Here is a 23564-nt window from a genome sequence, read left to right as displayed (position 1 = left end):
ACGGGAGCTCACCCCATCGCGGGGATTCAAACCGCCAACCTGCCGATCGGCAAGCCCAAGAGGCTCAGTGGTTTAGACCACAAATGATCCCAGGGCAGGTTGCAGAATAGGAAAGAACAGTACATTAAATAATAATAATAATAATAATAATAATAATAATAATAATAATAATAATAATAATTAATAGCATCAAATCAATCAAATAAAATTACCAGACAGAGTGGTAGACAGTCAATCAGAATTCCCCAAAGCTTGGGTAAAGCTATGCTTGTAAACATCGCAGAACTGGCACCCACTGCACATGTAAAGGAGTTTGAGAGCTGGGGAGCCTTTCTGCATTCTAGTACACCATGAAGCCCCAAGGGTGGTGGATTGGTTAATGAGGCATCTAGTCCTAATGCCCAGGTTGGCCCTCATGGGAGGCTGTCTTGGAGCTACACCTGCATTAGTAAAGAGAGTTTTATTCATAAGGGAAATATGTTCAAGAAATAGGAATTAGAACAGGTGTTAATGTCATTGGATTGTATCCAGTAAGATCTACTCACAGTAGACCCAGTGAAATGAATGGACCACATCTAGTCATGCTTATTAATTTCTTGGACTCAATGTATTATATTTTTCTTTGGGATTTTGTGTGTAATGACTTGATTATATTTGAGCTTACGGGCTTTATATCTGTGAAACTTTTACTCCCAAATTATGTGCTTTTAAGAAGTTGTCTTTCCTTCTGTTGGTGCAGCAAAATACAATTCTGATTTGTAGGTTGCTGTCCAGAGAATAGAATATCATCCACAATAGAGAAAGTAGCTCTTCTGATCTGCATCAATACATTTCAGCACAACACAGAAAGCATCTCTGAAAATACTGGGATATGTTTTCATAGTATAGGTGGAAGATAAGTATCTGGAGAGCTAAAAGCCAGCATGGGCCTTCTTGGAATTTTTTGCCATGCCTTTGCCATGCTGTTCTTGCCAAAGGCTTATGTCTATGTTAGCAGATCCCCAGAAGATGCTGTACATTCCAGAGTCCACAGCTCTCAAGCACTTGAAGGAATATAGGAATGTAAGAAGAGCTTGAAGGAATATAGGAATGTAAGAAGAGAATGTAAGATGGGCAGTGGCCCGTCTAGTCCAGCGTCCCTTTCTGAAAACAGCCTGCCAGAAGGACACAAACACAACAGCATTCTGCCCACACGCAAGTCCCATTAACTGGCATTCAAAGAAATACAGTGGAGGCAGAACGTAGCCATTGCAGCTGCCATTGATAGCTGCTTGTCCTCCATTAATTTGTTTAATTTTCTTTTGAAACCACCCATGTTGGTGGCTATTACTGGCTCATCCTGTGGGAGTGAGTTCCATAGTTTAACTATATTCTGCGTGAGGAAGTAGAAGCAGCAAGCTGTTACTGAGGGTTTATAAGTAGTCCATTCTCAATTCCCTGTTGTTTTTTTCTCCATCTGGGTTATGCAGAGTCAGAAAGGGAAGGACGCTATGTTGACATCAGAGCTCTAATGGACAGTTCTCCCTCCAGTTGAGCGAAACATCTGCCTTCCGTTATCAGATCAGTTTATTGTATATCACTGGCAAAAAACAAAAACCCAAACATAAATAAATTACCAGAATGTAGTAACTAATTTTCACCAGTTCTCTAAGAATAGCTGCAGGTTGAATTTATGCAAAAGAAATCCTAATCATAATTTTCATGTAATATATATACAGTGCATGTCATGCAATAAAACTCCACTTGATATTTTCCTGAGAGATAAATATTTGATGATGTTTATATAATTTTTCCACAGCTTATTTCTGAAGGGGTTTCTAGCCAGCTGCAGCTGCCTGGTGTAAGCACATGTTTCTCCCGGTGTTATAGTAGAATGAAAAGAACAGAAGATTTAAGTATCTGAGGAAAAACAGGAGTCTTTGCGGGGGGGTTCACTGTTGCTAAAAAATTATGAGCCCTGTAAATCTGGGAGAGATGAGAACTGGCTTATTCACTTTTCAAAGTGAAGAATTGGCTAGATAAAAAACTGTTTTCAGGAGCATAAGTGTTGAGGATTACAATCTTTAGGAGTTTATTATTTCCTGATTTGTGTTGGAGTCTGCAAAAAAAGTTCATTAAGTCTAATGAGAATCAGCCTTGCAAAAGTAACTAGAGAGTAATGAGTGAATTGATTCTCAGTGTTACAGGGACATATATACCTTTTCATGAAAAGGTGGTGATGTTGAGTGTAGATGGTTTAATAAGAGACATGGCAATTCTCTCCCATATATGAGATTGAGTGAATTCTGTGTCTAAATAGAGAAAGATGGAGGTTTCATCACACAATATAGGATCATGGATTAATGGCCCATGTATAAATGTGAACCAATCTGCAATTTACTGAAAATTTAATTGTGATAATATCATGTTGGAATGAAAGACTGGCTCCATTAAAAGCAGCAGCAAAGTTACTATTGACTACAAATTCTTTAATACCTGTCTGGTTAGCTAATGGGATTCAACAAATTTGTTTTCAATTCCCTATGCCAGTAGCTTTCAGAAATATTGCATATTCATAACACCACCTTAGTATTCTGTTAAAAACAATGCAGTTCAAGTGCAGTGAAACTGCATAGAGTTTTAGCAAACATCTAATTCCAAGCTCTGCGCAAAACTTCTTTATGCTTTACAAGCATACACACAGAGAGAGTCCATGAGGATGTTTCATATAACTTAATAGCTATCACTCTCAACCGAAACATATAATTAACCTTCCAGCACTGACTATTTCAACTAAAGAATATTGCTAAGTGTCATCTCAACAGTATTCATAATTAAAAAATGCGAGAGACTTGCCATTCAGTTCTAGCACTCTGTATGACATGGTGTGTGTGTGTGTGTGTGTGTGTGTGTGTGTGTTTAAAGCATTTATAGCTCTTCATAAATATTTTTGGGAATGGATATGATGAAGATAATAATAATTATTATTATTACAACTTTTATTATGTTTAGAGTCTGCTTTCAGGATAAAAAAAACTTTGGTTTCTGCTGGCAGAAGAGCTTGCATAACTGCACAGCATAATCTACCACTGTTCTTAACAGCACTTTAAAGGTAGAGAGTGAAAAATACCTACACGCTAATTAATCAATGGATAAGTTTCACGGCATTTTTGAGAGATAATGTATGATGCCTGTTTTGCTGTTCAGTATTCTGATCCATAACTCAATTGCTTTGTGAGATGATGAATTCCCTCCCCACATTCATCCATTTTACAGATGGTGATGAAGATGACAGTGCAAACAGTAAGTGCCACCAAAGCTTGGTTCCAGGATGATGAAGATGATGATGATGATGATGAAATACCTTGTTAGTAGTAGTGCTCAAACGACTAAGGATAACCCACAACACTTCAAAGGTGCATAGAAAAAAATCACTTTAACGCTAATTAATCCATTAAATACGTAAGCCTCAGAACACTTCTGCAAGATAATTCCTGTTTTGCAGATGTGGGAACTGAAGTACACTCAGTCTCGAGATAAGTGCCTAAATGATTCTGAAGCCCACATCTCATTTTGAAAAACAGAACATGTTCTGCACCTTGTTGAGGTCTCAGGTGATCTTCAACAAAGGCAGCAGTTTTAAAAATACGTTCCGAGGGAGAAATGTTACATTCAGACGTTCTGCAGTGAGAAAATCTGAAATGCCAACACAAGCTGCCCATCAATGTTAATCCTCCTTTGCAGTGAACAGCCACAGGAAAAGCACTTGGCACAAACGGAGAATGTGCTCCAGATTCTTTAACACACGAGAGTACTGCAGCTGAGGATTCAACATGGAAAGGGTTTTTCTGAAGGCCAAGTTAAAGATGCCATTAAATACAACATATGCTTGGGGGGGGGGATGCAAATAACCTCTCCTGGGATGGATGGGGTTGAAGCTGGCAGGGAGAGAGAATTAAACCCGGCATGGGCAAACTTGGCCCTCCAGATGTTTTCAGACTACAGTTCCCATCATCCCTGACCACTGGTCCTGTTAGCTATGGATGATGGGAGTTGTAGTCCCAAAACATCTGGAGGGCCAAGTTTGCCTATGCCTGATTTAACCCATCCCTCCCTTGCTGTTGTCCAGAAGAAAACCTTCCTCTGAAGCTTCTTGCGTTGGGAAGAAATTCCCATTTGTGCCTAGAGATGACTATAAGAAAACTGCATTCAGTTTTCTTGTAGAGGCCTCAGTTCATGGAACTCAACAAAAATAAATCCATACACATCTTCGTAGCAAAAGTTGTTTTCAGTCTTAGAATCACAGAGTTGTTCTCTCTTGTCCTTCTTACAGGCTGCCATGCTAGATGTACTTTCTTTCAAGCAGCCCTGTGCCCTTCCTTATGCATTTAAAAAGACTCATAAATATGTAACACAGTGTTAAATATTTCCTAATTTAAAAACCAAACATTTTGTTTGATAAGATGTGCTAATGTCTTGGAAAACTGTGTGCATATACATTCCTGCTACAGTTTTATGGCATGGGAGACAAGCATAGGATCAAATTTGCTGTGTTGTGATTCATTTTTCTCCTATTATTTTTCAGTCACCTGTCTTTTAGCCAGCCACTAACACAGAGAAAACAGAAAACAATGTCAGTCCTATCAACAGTGTGTCACCTGAACCATCTGTTCTCTAGAAGTCTAGTCTATTTGCTCTAAATATTTTTAAAAATGTTTAGAGCAGCACGGACAAAGCATCCTGGCTCCATAATAATCACAAGGACACAGCAATAATTCCTTTTTGCTAAACTAAAGCTAGCCACTATTGTTTAGGGCACAAAAGAGATCTTCATTGTTTCATATTACTCTACAACTCCTTAGGGCTGGACTGCACAGTATCTACACCCACTCAACTGGAAATGACCCACGTATAATGGATTTTCCATGGTTGTGTTATCATATAAAGGTAAAGGACCCCTGACACTTAAGTCCAGTCACGAATGACTCGCAAATGATCGCATACCTAAACCTTTGCTAGCATATGGAAGATTCAGGATAGATAAAAGCACATAGTTTAACTATGTTAGTGACAACCACTAACCTAGATGGCTTTAAAAGAGGATTAGACAAATTCATGAAAAACAGAGTAGCTATCAGTATCTTAAAAAGAAGGTAAAGGACCCGTGACAGTTAAGTCCAGTCGTGAACAACTCTGGGGTTGCGGCGCTCATCTTGCTTTACTGGCCGAGGAAGCTGGCGTTTGTCCGCAGACAGTTTTTCCAGGTCATGTGGCCAGCATGACTAAGCCACTTCTGGCGAAACCAGAGCAGTGCATGGAAACGCCGTTTACCTTCCCGCCAGAGCAGTACCTATTTATCTACTTGCACTTTTTGGTGTTCTTTCGAATGGCTAGGTGGGCAGGAGCTGGGACCGAGCAACAGGAGCTCACCCAATCATGGAGATTTGAACCACCAACCTTCCGATTGGCCACAGCGCCACCCGCCATCATATATAGTACCAGTAATTTATTTGTACCACATGATGACGGACTCTGTTCGCTATGGTATCAATGTTCTACATGTGCCCATAGTTTGCCTCACATGTGGCACCAGATGTCAGATGATTCAAGTCTCAAGGCAGTACCCTCAGTCAAAGCACTGTTTCCTTGTTCCGTTATGACTGTTGTCTAAAGAAGGAAGCTGCAGGCATTTTGCACCAAGCATTTGTTGTGTGGTGATAAATGTGTGGTTCCACCCATTGCAGTACTGTTCTTAAAACAAATACTGGGGCTTTACAGAATGTTTGGTACACACTCCAAGTTAAACCTGGAAAGGCTGAGTCTGCCAAAGATATTATACCAAAAAGGGGTTAAGGGATTAATAATTTGAGGCAGTTATTGTGAGTCAGCTTTACATTTTATTCCTGACTTGCGTGTATGCATTTTCTCTTACATGGCTGTAAAAAGAAATCCCTGAAGCCTTGAATCATCTGTGGTCATAGGAGATTTTATTCCCTCCTCTATAATCAGAATGATGAAGTTAGAATGATTTTTTCCCCTCTGCTTTCAAAAGCAGTTGGTGAGCTAATTTATGTTATGAGCTGGGAGGCAGCAGGGTGGGGTTTGGTGTGTGTGTGTCCCGTCCTCCCCGGGCAAATGATTTGTGTCTCAGAAAAACTAAATCAAGAAAATTGTGGTTAACGCATTGAGGGACCCTAGTTAATTGATACCTTGAAGACTAGAGAGATTCTCAGAGGATTTGAGGACTCTTGGGAGTTATCCATTGATACATTTTTTCAACAGAAAGAGAAAGTAAAACTGAGTTAAAATCCTGTTACAATCTTTGCAGCAGGTAGATTTATGAGAGAAAGGCGTATTATTAGAAAGTATGTTAATTGCATCTGCCGCATGTAGGAGATGGGAGTGTCACATTTTGCAGCCGAATGTTATTATTATAATGTACTAGCACACAGAGCATTTCACATGTAGGAAAGAAAATTGTGTGCCATAATAAGAGAATAGAAAATTCCATCCTGCCTGAAATGTTCATAGATATCATTATTTGTTTGCTCAGCTTTGCAGAATTGCAGTAAACCACTTACTTTTAATGGCTAGCTAGCATGAATATGATTTTATAAGGAACCATATTTTATGCTGTGATTGACTTCCACAATTAAAAGTACAGCAAGGTATGTGACACTTTTTTCAAATTCTTTTTATTAATTTCCCAAATTATTACAAATCAAACCAAATTAATTTAATTTAATACAATTTCTTAAAATCAGGTTTCCCGCTCTTGTTCCAAACATATGATCATCATCATTTCTTCACTCAGTATACTCCCCTTGGCCAAGGCTGAATGGACTTTATTTAATATTATTCCTGGACTGCTGTTGGAGGAATGCGGGGGGGAGGGGGGATGAACTGCTGCCGAACAGATATTGTAAAGAGTCTGAATTTGAGAAAAGATCTTGCTTTTAACTGTGTGCTGGGGAAGAACTCCAGAGCGGAATTTTAATGGCGGAGTTTAGATATGCATTCTGTGAGTTATTTATGGCTGCAGCTTGTACGCTAGTCTGTAAGCAGTGGAAGGAATTGAATGTGAACTTATACCATCTAGATAAACACTGCAAAGAACTGAACAATGGAAGATAGTAATTAACTCTCCCAGCACACCAGGTCCAGAACAACAATGTATATGAAGGACTACACATGTGAAATTGATTATTTATTTTTAAGATGTAATGGAGGTGCTGTTTGTAAGGTGAAAAAAGTGGCCAGCTGGAAGTACAGTGGTACCTCGGGTTAAGAACTTAATTTGTTCTGGAGGTCCGTTCTTAACCTGAAACTGTTCTTAATCTGAGGTACCACTTTAGCTAATGGGGCCTCCTGCTGCCGCTGCGTGATTTCTGTTATCATCCTGAAGCAAAGTTCTTAACCCGAGGTACTATTTCTGGGTTAGCGGAGTCTGTAACCTGAAGCGCCTGTAACCCAAGGTACCACTGTATGGTTTAACGGCACGTGAAGGATGTAAACTGAACTCTAAATAAGAAATAATGTGGCTATGTGAGGAAATGAAAAATCTCACTTATTAAGAGAAAGGGGTCAGAGGTTGATAAGTTTCATACAGTGTGGTTCATATTTACTCAATATGTGTCATTATCAAAAGGTACATATTGTTTCATGCCACCCCAATTTCCAAGCAGTGGAAGATTCCTTAGAATGAGGAACAGCGGGGATTGGGGTGTCTTTAGGATATGTGGTTTATTTGCACATGACCCGGAAGCTATATGCTGGCTCCCTCGGCCAGTTAAGTGAGATGAACGCTGCAACCCCAGAGTCCTCCGCAACTGGACCTAACGGTCAGGGGTCCCTTTACCTTTACCTTACATATACACCTGAGCCTAAGAGCCCAATAGATTTTTTTCTCTCTCCATTAGTCGCAGCTTTGGCTCTTCTGTTCTTCAGTTGCAGATCCACCTTTCAGCTGCTCAGCTCACACACAACTGACCTCAATAGATTGCACACAGTATTGTATAGTCAATAATAGTGTGATCCTATGCAGTTTATTATCTTAGGCCTCCCAATTAGCTAAGTACTGCGGATCCCTGTTTTTCAAAAGCCAAGTCATGGACCCCCTACTTTTGAAAATGTTGATATATCTGTGGTAGTTTTTGTCATGTGAATTGTGCCACCATACTCTTCAACATGCCCCAGCACAAAACCAGGATACATGTCTTCCGGATTACTCTTCCATGCAAGACACGTCATCCACACAAGAGCGCACAGCACCCCAAAACAGGATGTCCTGGACAGTTGACAGGTATGTGCCATGAATACTCTGGGTGGGTTACATGGACCCTCTGAGGTCCATGAACCACTAATTAGGAACCACTGCATTAGGCTATAATCCTTTATCCTACAACCTGGGAATGAATCTCACTGACCCAAATGAGACTTACTTCTGTGTAAAGAAATGTTATACTTTTAAAAGTTTTCCGAGTTAGCATTCTTCAATAGTTAAGAATCATATTCAAGATGGCAAGAAAGCACAAGTAATGAATTTCATTGTTTAAGTGTGCTGTCAACCCTTTCTGACACTTTCCGTCATGAGACATCTGTCCTTTTCCCAATCTTTCCAAATAGGTTAGAGCTCATAGATTCTGACCTTTGAAAGTTTCCTTGCTATTCACTTCCTGCAAACATCTTATGAAATGTAAATGCATGAAATTATGTTAATATGACATTCTGCCAGCACACACACTTTGCTTATATAGAATCATCTCTGCTGGAGGCACATTTCCCAGTATTATTTCTCCCAGCAAACATAGCTTCCTTATCTGAAAGAATGCCAAATAACAATGTTAGGAAAATACCCATACGAGCACCATTCAGGAAGGGTTAAATCTCAGTTGAAAATCTGTATGGATATGTGCCTTAGACCATGACAGCCCTGTGGAAAATGTCAAGGATATCAAAGGAATAACCCTTGTAAATACACCTCCCCCCGCCACCACATAATGCATTTTATTTATGGATTTGTTTTTAACGTTCTGAAAACAGCATCGTCATCCACACATGGAATCCAAGCTGGTATAGATAAAAAAGGGAGCCTTCATTCACAGGAAGGATTCTGAGTCATCAGTCTTCTGCCGGTGACAGGCAAACAGAAAGCAATTTTTTGTCAGTTTCCCCATCAAAATGTATATTCTGATCTTATTTGAGTTATCCTTCTGTCTACCATGCATGTTGCTGAGCCTGCACCCTGCTTACGTTCAGTAGTGCTACAGCATCTAGTATAATATGCAGGACATTTTCTGGGCCCAGCTTTCAGTTCCTAAATCATTAACTCTCTGCAAATTGCACAAATATTAACTTAGTTCTTAGTTTGTTAGCAACATAGCTGACTCCATATTTCTAGAGAACTATTTGCCCTGATACATCAAACAGAGTTGACATTTAAATGTATTCTTCTAATGTGGCTCTCTATGGGTGCTAGCAAATACATATTTGACTCTTATGAATAAAGAGTGGGTTTGGGGCCTCAAAGCCTCCAAACAGACTTTGGAGATTCTTCTGAGGACAGTAAACCACTTGGTTTGTGTATCTTTTAAATACACATTGTTATGTGTATCAACCTTGCTTAAAGCTAATATAATCTTCCTTAGTACCTGCATAGGCCCACATTTGAGGGACAATGCACTTAAGTGTCAACCTTGCTTAATAAGGCGATCACTTGGCAAGGATATTTATAGATCTGTCTCAAAAGGGATGGGCTTACTAGCAATTCAGGTGGTTACCTTTTCTGGTCTTTCACCTTTTCTGTCCCCTCTTCTCTCCATCATTCACTTAACTAGAACGATGGCAGGGCTCCCAGAGAACAATAGTGCTGATGGCAGAGGTGTATCCAGATGGTCTCAGGTGACGGGGTTTTTCATCTCCTCTCCATCACTCACAGTTTCTTCCCGCTTTAACTATCTTTAGACAGTTGAAATATTTTTTACAATGAAATGACAAAAGTTTTCTTTTCTGTACCACAAAAAGTAAATGGAATTTGTTTCTTCCAGTGAATGAAATATACAACATTATGTGATAATACTGTGATTTGGTATCCTACATATTCTCCTGACAACACATTAATTGGCTTTTTATATGGGTGCCCATGTGCTGCTAGATTGCAGTTTTGTGATGTGAAATGGAACCCCAGTTGAGCTAAGAAATCGAACCCTTGAAAGAAATATCCACTGAAAGTCCTTTTCCTCTCTTCTATATATTTTTCATATCATATCAGTTCATCTCCCCATGGCATACTTGCTTTTGATATGCTATCTGCAAAATCAGCTTTCAGGGGAAACCATTGGGTTCATTCTATAATTAATTTCTACCTATGCTTTAATTAATAGTGCTTTTGTATCTCCTTTTTTAATTATCCTAGCATGACCTTCCGCAGAAAAGAAAGTTTAAAAAACTGAAAAGAGAGCCTGTACATTAAACACACTATTGCAGTTCTTTGCCTTACCACTGTTGCTGTCAGATGTTCCTCTGGTATAAATTATGCCACTGAAGGTTTTAGGATTCAAAGGCATAAGACAAAGATGCCAGTTTTAACATATCAGGCATAAAGAGGTATGTCCAGGCAGATAATGATACCAATTAAAGTGTGAATATGTAAACATGTGTTATGACATTTGCCTTGCCTGTTTATCTGGGTGCCAGTTGCTAACATATTCCCAGTTTTATTGGCATACTTACTGAAGTGCACTCTGGTCTGTGCTTGTGGCATATATGGGTGAGATGAGTCCTTAAAGGTTTGGAAACTGCTGCGTTACGTTTTGTAGTGCATAATCAAGTTCATTCTAGGTACGTTTAAATTCTATATTGAAGCGTCTATTTTATTAAAGCCATTTGGCAAAAGAAAGATATAAGGATTCAATAGACTGAGTTTCCCTTATAGGGAGTAGAACATTGGATCAAGTAGACCAATACTGAGTACTGCTGACTGATTGATAGTAGCTGTCCAAGCTGTGACATTCTTCAAAGTTGTGAATGGACCTGGGACTTTATATATTTATTTGTGCCATATTGTCATGGGCCAGGAGTCAGCTTCACCTGCTGAATAGGGGAGAAGGGGGAGTGACTCCACCTGCAGCAAGGACACAGAGGAGAGGGAACTGATAAGAACCAGCTGGCTTTAGCCTTCTTAAGCAGAGCTTCCAGCAGCAGTCAGATGCTGGTAACAATGCTTGTGGTTCCTGGCCCTCCCTTGCTGCTTCCTGCACATCTTGACCCTTGATCACTGAATTCCGTCACCCCAGACCATCTGACCTGACCCTAGGTTGGACCTGACTTTGGATGCTGACTCTGACTCCAGGCAAGTAGACCTCATAGACTCTTCTGGTTGACAGACCTCCCACTCCACTGAGCTCTGCATGTGGTTGCTCAGCAATGAGACTACGACATCTACCACCGTATTGTATAGTTACTATCATTTTTCTAATAATCTTAGAACAATCTGCTCCTGATGAATTTTGCCTGCTTCGGAGATCCTAAAAGGAAACAATTCTAGTTTGGGGGGAAAATCACCAGCTCTCTTAGCAACCTACAGTACTGCAAATGATAAACATATATGCAGCCACCAGGAAATGCATAGCGGTGCCAAAGGCAGGTTATATAAATTCAGGAGCTTGTGATTTCTCTTAGCCATTAATTAGATATAACTTTCAAGGAGAAGTACGCTGGTTAGCAATTGAAGAGGTGCTGGTCATGGCTTGAGAATGCCCAAATGAAGGAGCTCTGATTTGTCTGAGATAAGGCCTGAATTTACCTGTTCTGATGTTGGGCATGGAGAACAGGTAGGATTTTTGTATGAGCAAGCATTTCCTGTCACATCCTCATTCCATAGAAAAAGATTGCTTCTATTTTAAAAATTCCCCACGTCTCTATTCAATGAACAAGAGCCTTGCATCATATTGATTCTGATATTCAACAGAACAGGCTTCATCTAATTCTCACCTTCTTGGTTCCATCCCTGCTTTTTTACCACTGTTCATCTTGTTCCTTGAAAATAGGAACTAGTTAGATTACTGCAACATGCTCTATGTGGAACTGCTCTTGAAGAAGGTTCAGAAATTGCAGCTGCTGAAAATGTGACAAGCAGGCTAGTTTCTGGTGTACATGTTTCTAAGCCATATTATACCAGTCTTGTATCTATTGAGCTGGCTTCCCATTTTTTGGGGGGGGGGGGCAATTCAAGGTACTAGTTCTTACCAAAGCTGCCCTACATCATTCCCTCCCATATAAACCAGCCTGTAGGTTGAGTTCTTCTTCTAAGGTCCTGTTAAATATGCCACATCCTACAGTGGTTTGGTTTTGGTGAATGGCACCCAGGTTATGGAATTCCCTCCCCAGGGAAGTTAGACTGGAGCCATCACTTACAATTTTTAGGGTTGGCTTTCATTATTTGTCTACTATATGTTAATAAACAGCCATTAAATAGAAATCGGGCAGATTATTTGTACTTGGAGTGTTCATCTAATGAGTAATATAGGCTTAGACTCCTGCTAACAAGCTGGAAATAATGCCAAGACATTGGCAATAGCAAAATATTTTGTCATCATGGAAACTTCATTCACAACACATTCTCAAATTCAAGCACATTGTAATTTTGCACACTTCAAATCAAAGCACTTCTGTAATTTCTAAATCGGTGACTATTCAGAGCAGCTTTGTGATTGAAATATTTGTAACGAATCTATAGATTGTAATACCGTCTAACACTTATTGACACAGATCAGCAAAGCCATGTGCCTGATTTCTTCAGGTTGTCATTGCAACCAGATCATATCAACACCATACATTTAAAGCACATAGCATCCTCCATAGACTTCTAGGAACAATAGTTTGTTAAGGGTGCTGGAAATTGCAGCTCTGTGAGGGGTAAGCTATGATTCCCAGGCTTCTTTGGGGGAAGTTATGTGCTTTAAATGTGTTGGGTTTTGTTGTATCAGAATTCAAATTTGCTTAAAAAAAATATGTCAGGGCAAATACTGACACACATATTACTCAGCTCAAATACTTGGGGCATATCTTTGTGCATGGTGAAGGTGATCAACCCAGGAGCAGTGCGAAAAGAACACTGGAAAACAGGATAGAAGAACTAGCATTATAAACAACTAACATAATATTTGCCGCATCTGAATGCCCCCTAAGTGCCACAACTATATGGTACGCTAATCATCTGTTGGGAGAACTTCGTCTGCTTCCCCGGGTTTCTGATCACATGAAGATCAGTGTTAGAATTCTCTTCATAGCTCATGATGGCATGAGAAGTGGCCAACTATAAGCATGTGATGCTCAACTAACATGTGGTTAAGGGTCATCTGCATTCACCGCAAGATTTCTACTTGCTGTATGTATCCTGTGGATGCATGTCCTTCTCTAGAAACCTTTTTATGACTTTCCTTATATTATTCCTGTGGTCTGCTCCATTTCCAGTTTCACTGTGGCCTACCCTTGTTAATGGTCGGCTGGCTGTAGTGCAGTTCTGTTATTGTTTCTTCACTTGGTCTGTGTCATATTTTATACATTTACTGAGATATTTCTGATTGCAGACACCGAACAGGTATAAAAATAGCACATTTGTTGTAATGTGGATCATTAAAATTCATAGGCTGTACCGAGACTTGGTTCCTGTGCTTTCTGGACAGGCCTGTTAACCTTTGAAAGATTTGCAGAGGCATTTCTACAATGGAATAATAAAAAATAGGCAAGTGAAAAGAGGCTACGGGGCAAGAATAGCTGGAGAAGGTACATGTGTGTCAGACAATGGACCTGTAAGAAGTTTGTTAGAAAATATTCGGAATTCCCCCCCCCACACACACACACATTCCATTTCTCCTTCCTTCTAAAGGCCACTGGTGCCTGCATTATTTCTGTGAGGAAGTAGAACATTTTGCACTTCTTTGTGAAACTGCAATGCTATAACCTCTCTGAGTCTTCAATGGAGCAGCATTTTTGAAGTTATTGTAGTCCCGTGATATATTTGTTCAGGCCATGAATAGCCAGAACTGTAGCTGAGCAAGAATTCTTGTTCAGTGCTTGTTGAATGTGAGGGCTGCTTCTTCCAAATAGTGGTTTAATTCGTCATTCATAATAGGTTTCTGTGAAATTCTTGAGCTCTGACCTTTAGAGTGGTCGTATACTGCAACAGGCACCTCCTTCCAATTTGACCACATATGGCAAATCTAAGCTTTGTTTATTTATCAGAATTATACTCAGGATAGCTGTTGGTTTATATCCATGGAGTAGAATGGCACAGGCCTTTTATGGGTTTACGTTTGCATAGGGAATCTGTAACTTACAGAATCGAGTCAATTTCACCACTACAAGGCAGAGTCAAGCTGTTATGCTTCTGAACACTAGGATCACTAGAAGGCACAGACTGATTTGGTAGCTTTTCTAAGCAAGAAAGGGGACAGAATGTTAACATAAGAATGTAAAGACATTGGATCAGGCCAGCAGCCCATCCAGCATTCTGTTCTATCAGTGGCTAGCCAGATGCCTGTGGGAAACCCGCAAGCAGGATCTGAGCACAAGACCATTTTTCCTTCTGGTGGTGAGTGTCATGTAGTACAGCTTTAAACCCACCTGGACCAGATTCTGTAGAATGTCTGTCTGTCTGTCTGTCTGTCTGTCTGTCTGTCTGTCTGTCTGTCTCTCTCTCTCTCTCTCTCTCTCTCTCTCTCTCTCTCTCACACACACACACACACACACCTTGTCAGTAGCAAGTTCAGTAATGCCTCCTTCCTTCCTTTCCTTAGCATTGCAATGGAAGGTTAGTGTCTAAGTGCTACCAATTATATTTCTCAGTAATATCCCCCTTGGTTAAACGGGGTCACACCACATATTTATAAATTCTTGTTAGACAAATATGTAAGAGGTTCTGAACTCCTCAGATCAGTGCAGAAGGGGGACTTAAATAGATATGAAGGATTGGGATAAGAGCAGGACGAGACCAACATTGGAAGGGTCCCCTTTTACAGAAGTTGTTGGGATTGTGTGGTTTAGTGCAATTCTGTTGACAATAGGTGTTTACCTTGATACCAGATATCTAACTAATAGACAATTAGTGCTATAAATCAGCTCCCCAAATCTACTCTGATTCAAAATCCATTGACAAGCCCTGGTCTGTATAGGAGATGGGAGCCAGGGTAGGTAGATTAACTAGTCTGATTTGCTGTTTGACACAATTGCTGAAAGGTTTTACCATAGAGCTCTGATTTAAGATATCTGGACAAATTCTTCTTAGAATCATATACTCTACCTGTGTGCGTGTTTTGGTGCTCCCAAAATACATATTTTTAACATCTGTAAAATTATTGCTATCTGCCCTCTCTTATATAGCAGAACCTCTCACCACTCAGGTGAAAGATACACTGTGTGATAATGTCCTATTCAGTGCTGAATGCAGGTGCCTTTTGGGGGGTGCTGTACACTAAGGTTATCAGATTTTTTTCAATGAATCTGGGGACACTTTTCAACTTCAATGGATTTTGTATGGGGACTGATTTGTAAATCTGGGGACTGTCCCCAGGAAACAGGGACATCTAGTAACCTTACTGTACACCCAACATCATCTCCATGTCGTCTCTGTCCCACACTGTCTGCAAATCTAAAGCGCCTTCTGCTGGAACATTTATAACCTGCTTTGTACCAAGAATGCGCTGCCATCATGTGTACACAGAGAGCGCTTTCCTAGCTCGCCACCTATTGAGGCAGATCTACTGACATTGCAGGGATGTGCCACTGTCCCTCACCATGTTTAACTTATCTATGAATGAAATAAGTAGAATAGGAAGCAGCAGAGTAACTTAGCCACCTCTATATACCTGTACTTGATATATATTCTCTGTATATCAGTATATCAACTCATTAGTTTCCAGTCCCTTGGACTACAAAAAATTAAAAAGGAAAGAAAGTTCTGTTTAAACACTAACTGCAGAGGGGTGAAGAAAGAGCATAAAGAACACAGCTGCACACTAGTTTGAAAATATGAAAACCTGTGTGTAGAAACAACACAGGTAGTAGCTGCCACTTTAGATGATGTTATTGTGCAAAGGTGTTTACAATTGCAGACCGCTATGTGCAAAAGCGCAATGTGAAAAAACAAGCCACCTTTTGGTGTACATATGCAAAAAGTCCTATGTTCAACGCCTATCATCTTCAGTCAAAATAAAAAAATTCCTTCCAGTAGCACCTTAAAGACCAACTAAGTTAGTTCTTGGTATGAGCTTTCGTGTGCATGCACACTTCTTCAGATAGGTATCTGAAGAAGTGTGCATGCACACGAAAGCGCATACCAAGAAGTAACTTAGTTGGTCTTTAAGGTGCTACTGGAAGGAATTTTTTTATTTTGACTATGGCAGACCAACACGGCTACCTATCTGTAACTATCATCTTCAGGTTGGGCTAGCAAAGACTGTCTGAAACCATGGACTCAGTGAACACAATGCTGTGTTAGGTGGACCATAGGCAACTTCCTATGTTCTTGAATTGTACACTCCGGCCAATTGGAGTTTGTGAAGGGAAGACTACAAAAATGAAAACATCCTGCACAATATAGGTACAATACAGTATAGGTACAATACAAATCTAAGGTTGCATTTGCTTCCTGGATAAGACGGACAGTGCTGAGGTCGTGTCTGCTCTGATTGAATGGATACTGAATAAAAATTGTGGTTTCCATGGCAGTTTCTGAAGATGTAAACATCACCCTCCCTCAGTTCCTTAACATAGCATTTATTATCCCCAGTGCTGTTAGCCCATAGACACAGAGCTTTTCTGGCTAGTCTGTTTGGTTACATACTGTACTACAAGGATCTTGCTAATGAGCTTATTAAAATTGTTTTGTGATACGCTGCACATGGGCTCAGTTCAGACATGTCAGTTTATGTACCCAGTGTTTTAAAACAAAAATAACACGTCAGCAGTTGACACATGTTATGCTTTGTATCCTAAACAGAGTTAAACATGATGATGATGACAAGAAATGAATGGGCATGCGGTTCATAACAGCCAGGTTTGAGTTGACCAACAACCGTGCCATCATTATTATTATTTTGATAAATCACATTTCTGTGTTGATAAGATCACAGTAAAACAGCAAGGAAGCTCAACCTTTTGCTCCAACTAAACCATCATTTCAGGCTGAGGTGGCAATTTTCCTTCATCAGGGCAGTATATTAGGATGAAGAGCAGCAGCATGCAACTTGCATTGTCAGTGAACAAAAGTGAGAGTTGCTCAGATAAGGGTAACAAATGTGGACACATTAAGATTTAATGGAGAATTCATTACTGACCTTGCCAAGGGAATATCAGCTCACACATCTGCATAATATGCAAGCATATCCTCGGCACATTTTATTTTTGTGGGTTTAAGGCAGACCCCGTTTGGAATAAAAACCTGGAGGAAGCCATTCATACCACAAATCATGTTTCTCCTCCCCCCCCCCCTTCTCATTAAACACCTGCCATATTGCATATGATTTTCTTTCAGAATGGTAATGCGGCCTCAAAAATTACAGCCCAGGTAGTTTAAAAGTCATTCAAGGTAGTTAACATTAAGTTTGCCTGAGAAATGAAAAGGAGCAATTTTTATTTTACCTAATCATAAGCTCTGTTAGCCTGGAAGTCTTGAATTATTTCTGAGCAGAGCCTGCAAATGATAGAAGCCATCCGGCTAATTAGTTGGGTAAGGGCTGAGATTGGCAGGGGCGGAGTACATTTGGCTGGAAGGTCAGTTTGCAGCTCAGGTTCTGGGGCAAATTCTACAGCACAGTGTAGATAAAATGTGATCTTTGTAGATAACTTATTCATGAGTAGAATTTACTCTTTGAGGTACAAGATTGACATAAGGTAAAGGTAAAGGTACCCTTGCTCGTACGGGCCAGTCGTGTCCGACTCTAGGATTGCGGGGTCATCTCTCTCTAGAGGCCGTGAGCCGGTGCCGTCCGAGGACACTTCCGGGTCACATGGCCAGCGTGACGAAGCTGCAGCTGGCAAGCCAGCACCAGCGCAGCACACGGAAACGCCGTTTACCTTCCCGCTATAAAGCGGTACCTATTTATCTACTTGCACTTAAGAGTGCTTTCGAACTGCTAGGTGGGCAGGAGCTGGGACCGAACGATGGGAGCTCACCCCACCACGGGGATTCGAACCGCCGACCATACGATCGGCAAGTCCTAGGCACTGAGGTTTTACCCACAGCGCCACCCACGTCTTGAGGTACAAGATTGACATAGATCATTCCTAATGTTACTCGTCACCACAGAAGTGGCAAAGGGCAAGGAGGCACTGTATCTTCACTGCAATAAACAAGCCAGTTGTCTAACTCCTCCTTATACTGGCATGGTGGGGTCTTCTGTTTTCTTTTAAAAACTCACAGAAGAAATATGAAAGTGGGGGAAACAATTTCTATTTAGCTGTTTATCATAAACTTTAACCTTCAGAGACCCTCTGGTTAAGATTCTCTGATTCTGTATTGCTGTTCAGTCAATATCAAACACAATTCCCTCTCATATAAACAAACATATACACAACAATAAAAGCAAAACTAATTTCAGAGTAGTAGTATCTGCTGAACCATTATACTGTACTCCCTATACTGGCATGCCAGCTTGAATCAATTACTGCAGGATTATTTAAACGCTCCATACAGGTATATGTAGAAATAGAAATATACTTGGAGTTAAACTTATTAGTTGAAACAATCTTCTCTTGCCTTTTTATTGTAAAACACACCAATGCACACGTAAAAATATAACAATTTTTGTGCAAGAATAACCATGTATTTCCCATTTTTTTCTAGAACCAATTACAATATCAGTTAGAAATAATAAAGGTATTTCTGGAATTTAGCTTGAATGGGAAGTTACCTATTTTGCAATACATTCTGCTTTATTGTAAACCTGAGTAAGTCCACATGGTTCACAGTCAATATGCCTTCTGAAACCTGAAGGCAAGTGATGGTGTTTAGCAGGTTACACATGAACTAAGAAACCATGAACTTGGATAAACCATGAACTTAAATGACTTAACAGAATATAAACACAGGGAATTTCTGGCTGTATCTGAAAACTTATGGGAAAATTGTCAACATATATATTATCCTGGCTCAGCAAGATAGCTTAAAGTTAAAATGAACATCTTACCACAAATATCGTTTCTGTTCATCAATATTGCACTTGGACATGACTGCACAATACTGTATAGCTGGCAGAGTTAATGATGAAAATAATCCATGGCCCAAAGAATCCATCAAGGGTAGGTAATAAAGTACTTCACCACCACTACCACCCCTTTAAAAATAGCAAAGATGGTTTAAAGGTAAAGGTACCCCTGATCATTAGGTCCAGTCGTGAACGACTCTGGAGTTGTGGCGCTCATCTCGCTCTATAGGCCGAGGGAGCCGGCGTTTGTCCGCAGACAGCTTCCTGGTCATGTGGCCAGCATGACTAAGCCACTTCTGGCAAACCAGAGCAGCGCACGGAAACGCCACCACCCCTTAAAAAATAGCAAAGGTAGTTTAGGAGTACCCAATATTGTAAATGCTCTAAGATTAACCTTTATAAAGGATTAGTGTTGACTAGATAAAGTGCTCATAGCAAAGAAAGAGCATACTAGGAGAAATTTATCCAACTTGTTATGATTCAAACCACCAAGTCTAATACACAAAAATACCACCACCACCACCACCACACATTATTTACAGAGCGTGAGCCTGACACAGTTTTAGCTCATTGACACTCAGTATTTGAATGGTTATTAAGTTTCTTCTCAGTTGCTTTTACTGCACTGTAATATCCTTGGTTTTCTGAAGGGCACCTTCTGTTTCTGCTTCTGCTTCTGCTAGACAAGTTGGTAGCGTAGCCTTCCTAGGACTCAGTTCACCCAGATATTCTTTCAGATTTCTCCCCATCTGTGCTTGCTTTTTTTCTCATTGCAAACACTTTGAAAATATTTCTTGGTCCCTTTTGGATTATTCAGATGACCAGTCCATCAGCAAATATGTGCAGAGTGTCTCTACATGGGGAAGCATTCAAACATGAGATCCTTCACATTGACATTGAAATGCTCTTCATGCTCAGAAGGTAGTAAGAAGACTCTCCATGTAGACTCATCCTGCTGCAGAGATAGTGTACCATAACTGTTCGTTCCATGCTTCACACACACACACACACACACACACACACACGCAAACACACACTCTCTCTTTCTCTCTCTCAATTTTTTTTTTTTGCTATCAGTCAGTTCCTGCAACTGAAAATATATCTGGCTGCATTTCATCATTATATCTTGCTTTCCTCGTACATAACATGTTTGATTTGGTTTCATTTTATGTTACTGGCTTGGCTCTTGTACAAAAGATTCAGTTTAAATAGGGTGACAGGATAAGCAGTGTCTGTACTGAATGTTTGGGTGTGGTGGATGAATCACTTTTAGCATTGATGGTTAAATTCATATTCTCCCTTGCAATCACATGATGCTTAGAAGGTCAGAATTAAAATAGTATCTGAATATAGAAAGACGGCAAGAGGAAAAAGTAGAAGAGAAGAAAGTGACAGTATACAATGAGATGACTGGATTGAGAAGAATCAAGCTGAATAGAGGGAAGGCCATCAGACCCGACACTAGGAAATGCAGTTAGTAATGATTGAAGCACATATAAGCAAAGGAAGGGATCAAAAAGATCCCTTCCTTGACTATAAGTCCAGGAAGGACAGGATAAAAGACTGGGGAGGAGCCATAGCCCAGAGGTAGAACATATATGTAGCTTTCAGAAGGTTTAGGGTTTAATCCTTGGTGTCTCCAGATACAGTTGGAAGTCTGAAATTTTAAAAATTCATGAAAATCTAAGAAGGCCCTTGTTTCAGACCCATCTAATCCTGCATTTTGCTCTGGAATTGGCCAACCAGAAACCTATGCGAAGTCCCTATGCAGGGCATAACTCAACAGCACTCTGTCTGCTTGAGTTTGCCTAATCCCTTTAAACCCTTTTCATGTTAGTGGAAGCCTTTATTATACAGTGGTACCTCGGGTTACATAGGCTTCAGGTTACATACGCTTCAGGTTACAGACTCCGCTAACCCAGAAATAGTACCTTGGGTTAAGAACTTTGCTTCAGGATGAGAACAGAAATCATGTTCCGGCGGCGCGGCAGCAGCAGGAGGCCCCATTAGCTAAAGTCGTGCTTCAGGTTGAGAACAGTTTCAGGTTAAGAACGGACCTCCAGAATGAATTAAGTTCTTAACCCGAGGTACCACTGTAGTTTGTGTGTTCTGTGAAGAAGTTGTGTCCTGAACCTTTTAAAATCCAAGCTTTGTTGGATGATTTTTGGTTTATTATGAGAGATGGAGGAAAAACTCCCTATCCATTTTCTCCACACTATGCACAATCATATAAACTAATGAAGACATGGAACAATATATGACAGTGACAGGCAGAAGTAGAAGGGTAGACTTAAAAAAATAATCAAATGGTAGGAAAAGAGGTTGAGCTGCTTTAATATGAAAGAGTGCAAAATAAACTAAAGTTGAACAGAATTGTCCTCCCACCTCTAGTTTAAGGAAGACTTTACTCTCCAGCTTCCTGTAAGCACATTGAATATGGAGATGTTTTGCACGAGCCCATTGAACCAAAATACTAGGCTACACACTCATATGTAGCATGCATGCTCTTAAGAACAACAACTTGTGGTTTAAGAGCTCGTGAAGCTATAGGGGCAAATTCAATTTAACATTTTCTAATAACTCTTTTGGGGAAGCGTGAAAGGACGTATTTAGGAGTAAAAAGAAAATGGATTGACCAAAATAAAAATGACCTATTTGAGATTGATTTCCTCTAACTTTTTTTTAAAAAAACAAACATTATTTCCTGTAAAGGATTTCCTTTCTGTATGGTTACCTTGACAACTCTGCTGCTCCTGCCTCCCCCACCCCCGCCCCCCAAATTGGTGGCACCTTAATTGATTGTAGAGGAGGTAAGAAGGGGGCAGACAGAACTCTGATTCTGTTGGTTTGATTGTTACTTGTTATCCCCCTGCACAAACACATGTCAATTTCGTGACATCTTAAGCAGTGAAAGCTATTTGGCATCATAATCCATGATATCACCTGGAAATGAAAAGTATCAAGAACTGGGACTCATTCTGACAAACAGGACAATCTCTCTCTCTCTCTCTCTCTCTCTCTCTCTCACACACACACACACACACACACACACACGTAGGATTGTGTGTGTGTGTGTTTGAGGGACTGTCAGGGCAAAAAAGAGAGAGAGCTCAGACATAATTGTAGTATTTTTAGCATCTGCAGCTTACAGCCGTGCATGTCAATATTAGAATACAGCAGCAATGTGCTGAGCAGAGCCTAGAGATTCTAAAAATACACCTTCCCTTTTCGCAACTGAAATTAAAATGAGGCAGCAGCATAGGTAAAGGGAGGCTGGCACTGAATAGAAATCTGAATTCCTTTCCTTACTAGGTTTCGTGAGATTGAGAAAGTTGCCTTAATTTTATCTTGGGATCTTTGATACACAGGCGGCAAAGGCAATAAAACTCCCCTCGCCGAAGCCAAAATATTACCAGTGTCCATAGTTGCTGCAGAAATGATTTGCATTATAGTTCCAAATGCGAAACATTTTGAGCTCCAGCGCTTATTGCAGAGGAGTGATTGTATGTGGGGAAGCGGGCTCTTTAATGCAAAACACATGTGTTTTCAATTGATATCTGGAGCCAGACCAGTAGCTGTAACTTGGCCTGACAAAGCCTTATTGAAGTAAAAGACAGAGTGTGGTTTCAAAGCAGTTAGAGAAAGAACGGGAATGCTGTTCAGGAAATTCTTCAGGCATGGGCAGGGACTTGGCCACAGTTCTGCTGTTGGAAAATCTGACAGGGACAGCTTCTAAACGCAGGGTAGGCCTCGTGCAGCTCTGAAGGCAACACTGCATCTTTCCCCCACACCCCTGCTAGAGTCCCTGGATCCAGCAGTTTCCTCTGACTTCTGAAAGAGAGAGGTAAGAAGCTATTGTTCTTTCTCCAGGCTAGGCATTTCTGTTCCTTTGTTCTGATGTAGAAGGGACTATTTGTACTCAGTTCATTGATTAAAGGCAAGGAGGAGAAGTTGGAAATCCACCAGGCTGTTTGCAAAACAACAACAAAATAATAATAATTAGGGTTTGCCGCCTTTCTAACTTTTTTCTTAAGTTTTGATTTTACAGGGAGAACTGCTTTGGTCTTTTTCTCTCTTCCTTATACAGGCATTTGCCAACTTATTCCTCCCCTTGTGGAAATGCCACTTGTTAAATATATCTTAAGGCTGAATAACTACAAACTTGATGAAGTTCCATAGCACGGTTTAATATATAGTTTGTCATTATTGTAGTAAATGCAGATGTAATATATGCATATATAGGAGGCATATAGGAGACTGAGGTTATTGCTGAGTAGTTTCGAAGCAGTTTGACTAAATAGCTTGGTGTACACATTTGCAAGACATAAGGGCATTGTCTTGGTGTTATAGTTATTGTGTTTATTTCTCTGCATTTTGCCC

General features: G+C 40.3%; 1 protein-coding gene across 2 annotated transcripts in view; it reads left to right on the top strand.

The window, feature by feature from the left end:
- Positions 1-23564, top strand: part of SGCD (sarcoglycan delta) — a 400176-nt gene that overhangs the window by 193224 nt on the left and 183388 nt on the right. Inside the window, exon 1 of one of the 2 annotated variants that reach the window (XM_081181153.1) lies at positions 22769-23028. The exons of the other annotated variant lie outside the window; for it this stretch is intronic. The gene's annotated coding sequence lies outside the window, so the exon portion shown is untranslated. Of the gene's footprint in view, positions 1-22768; positions 23029-23564 lie in introns of those variants that run through there. 2 annotated transcript variants of the gene reach the window in all.

This window comes from Podarcis bocagei (assembly GCF_964188305.1).
Source record: "Podarcis bocagei genome assembly, chromosome: 2".
NCBI lineage: Eukaryota > Metazoa > Chordata > Lepidosauria > Squamata > Lacertidae > Podarcis > Podarcis bocagei.
The sequence above is the reverse complement of the archived record's forward strand: the minus strand, read 5'-3'. Positions and strand labels throughout refer to the sequence as shown.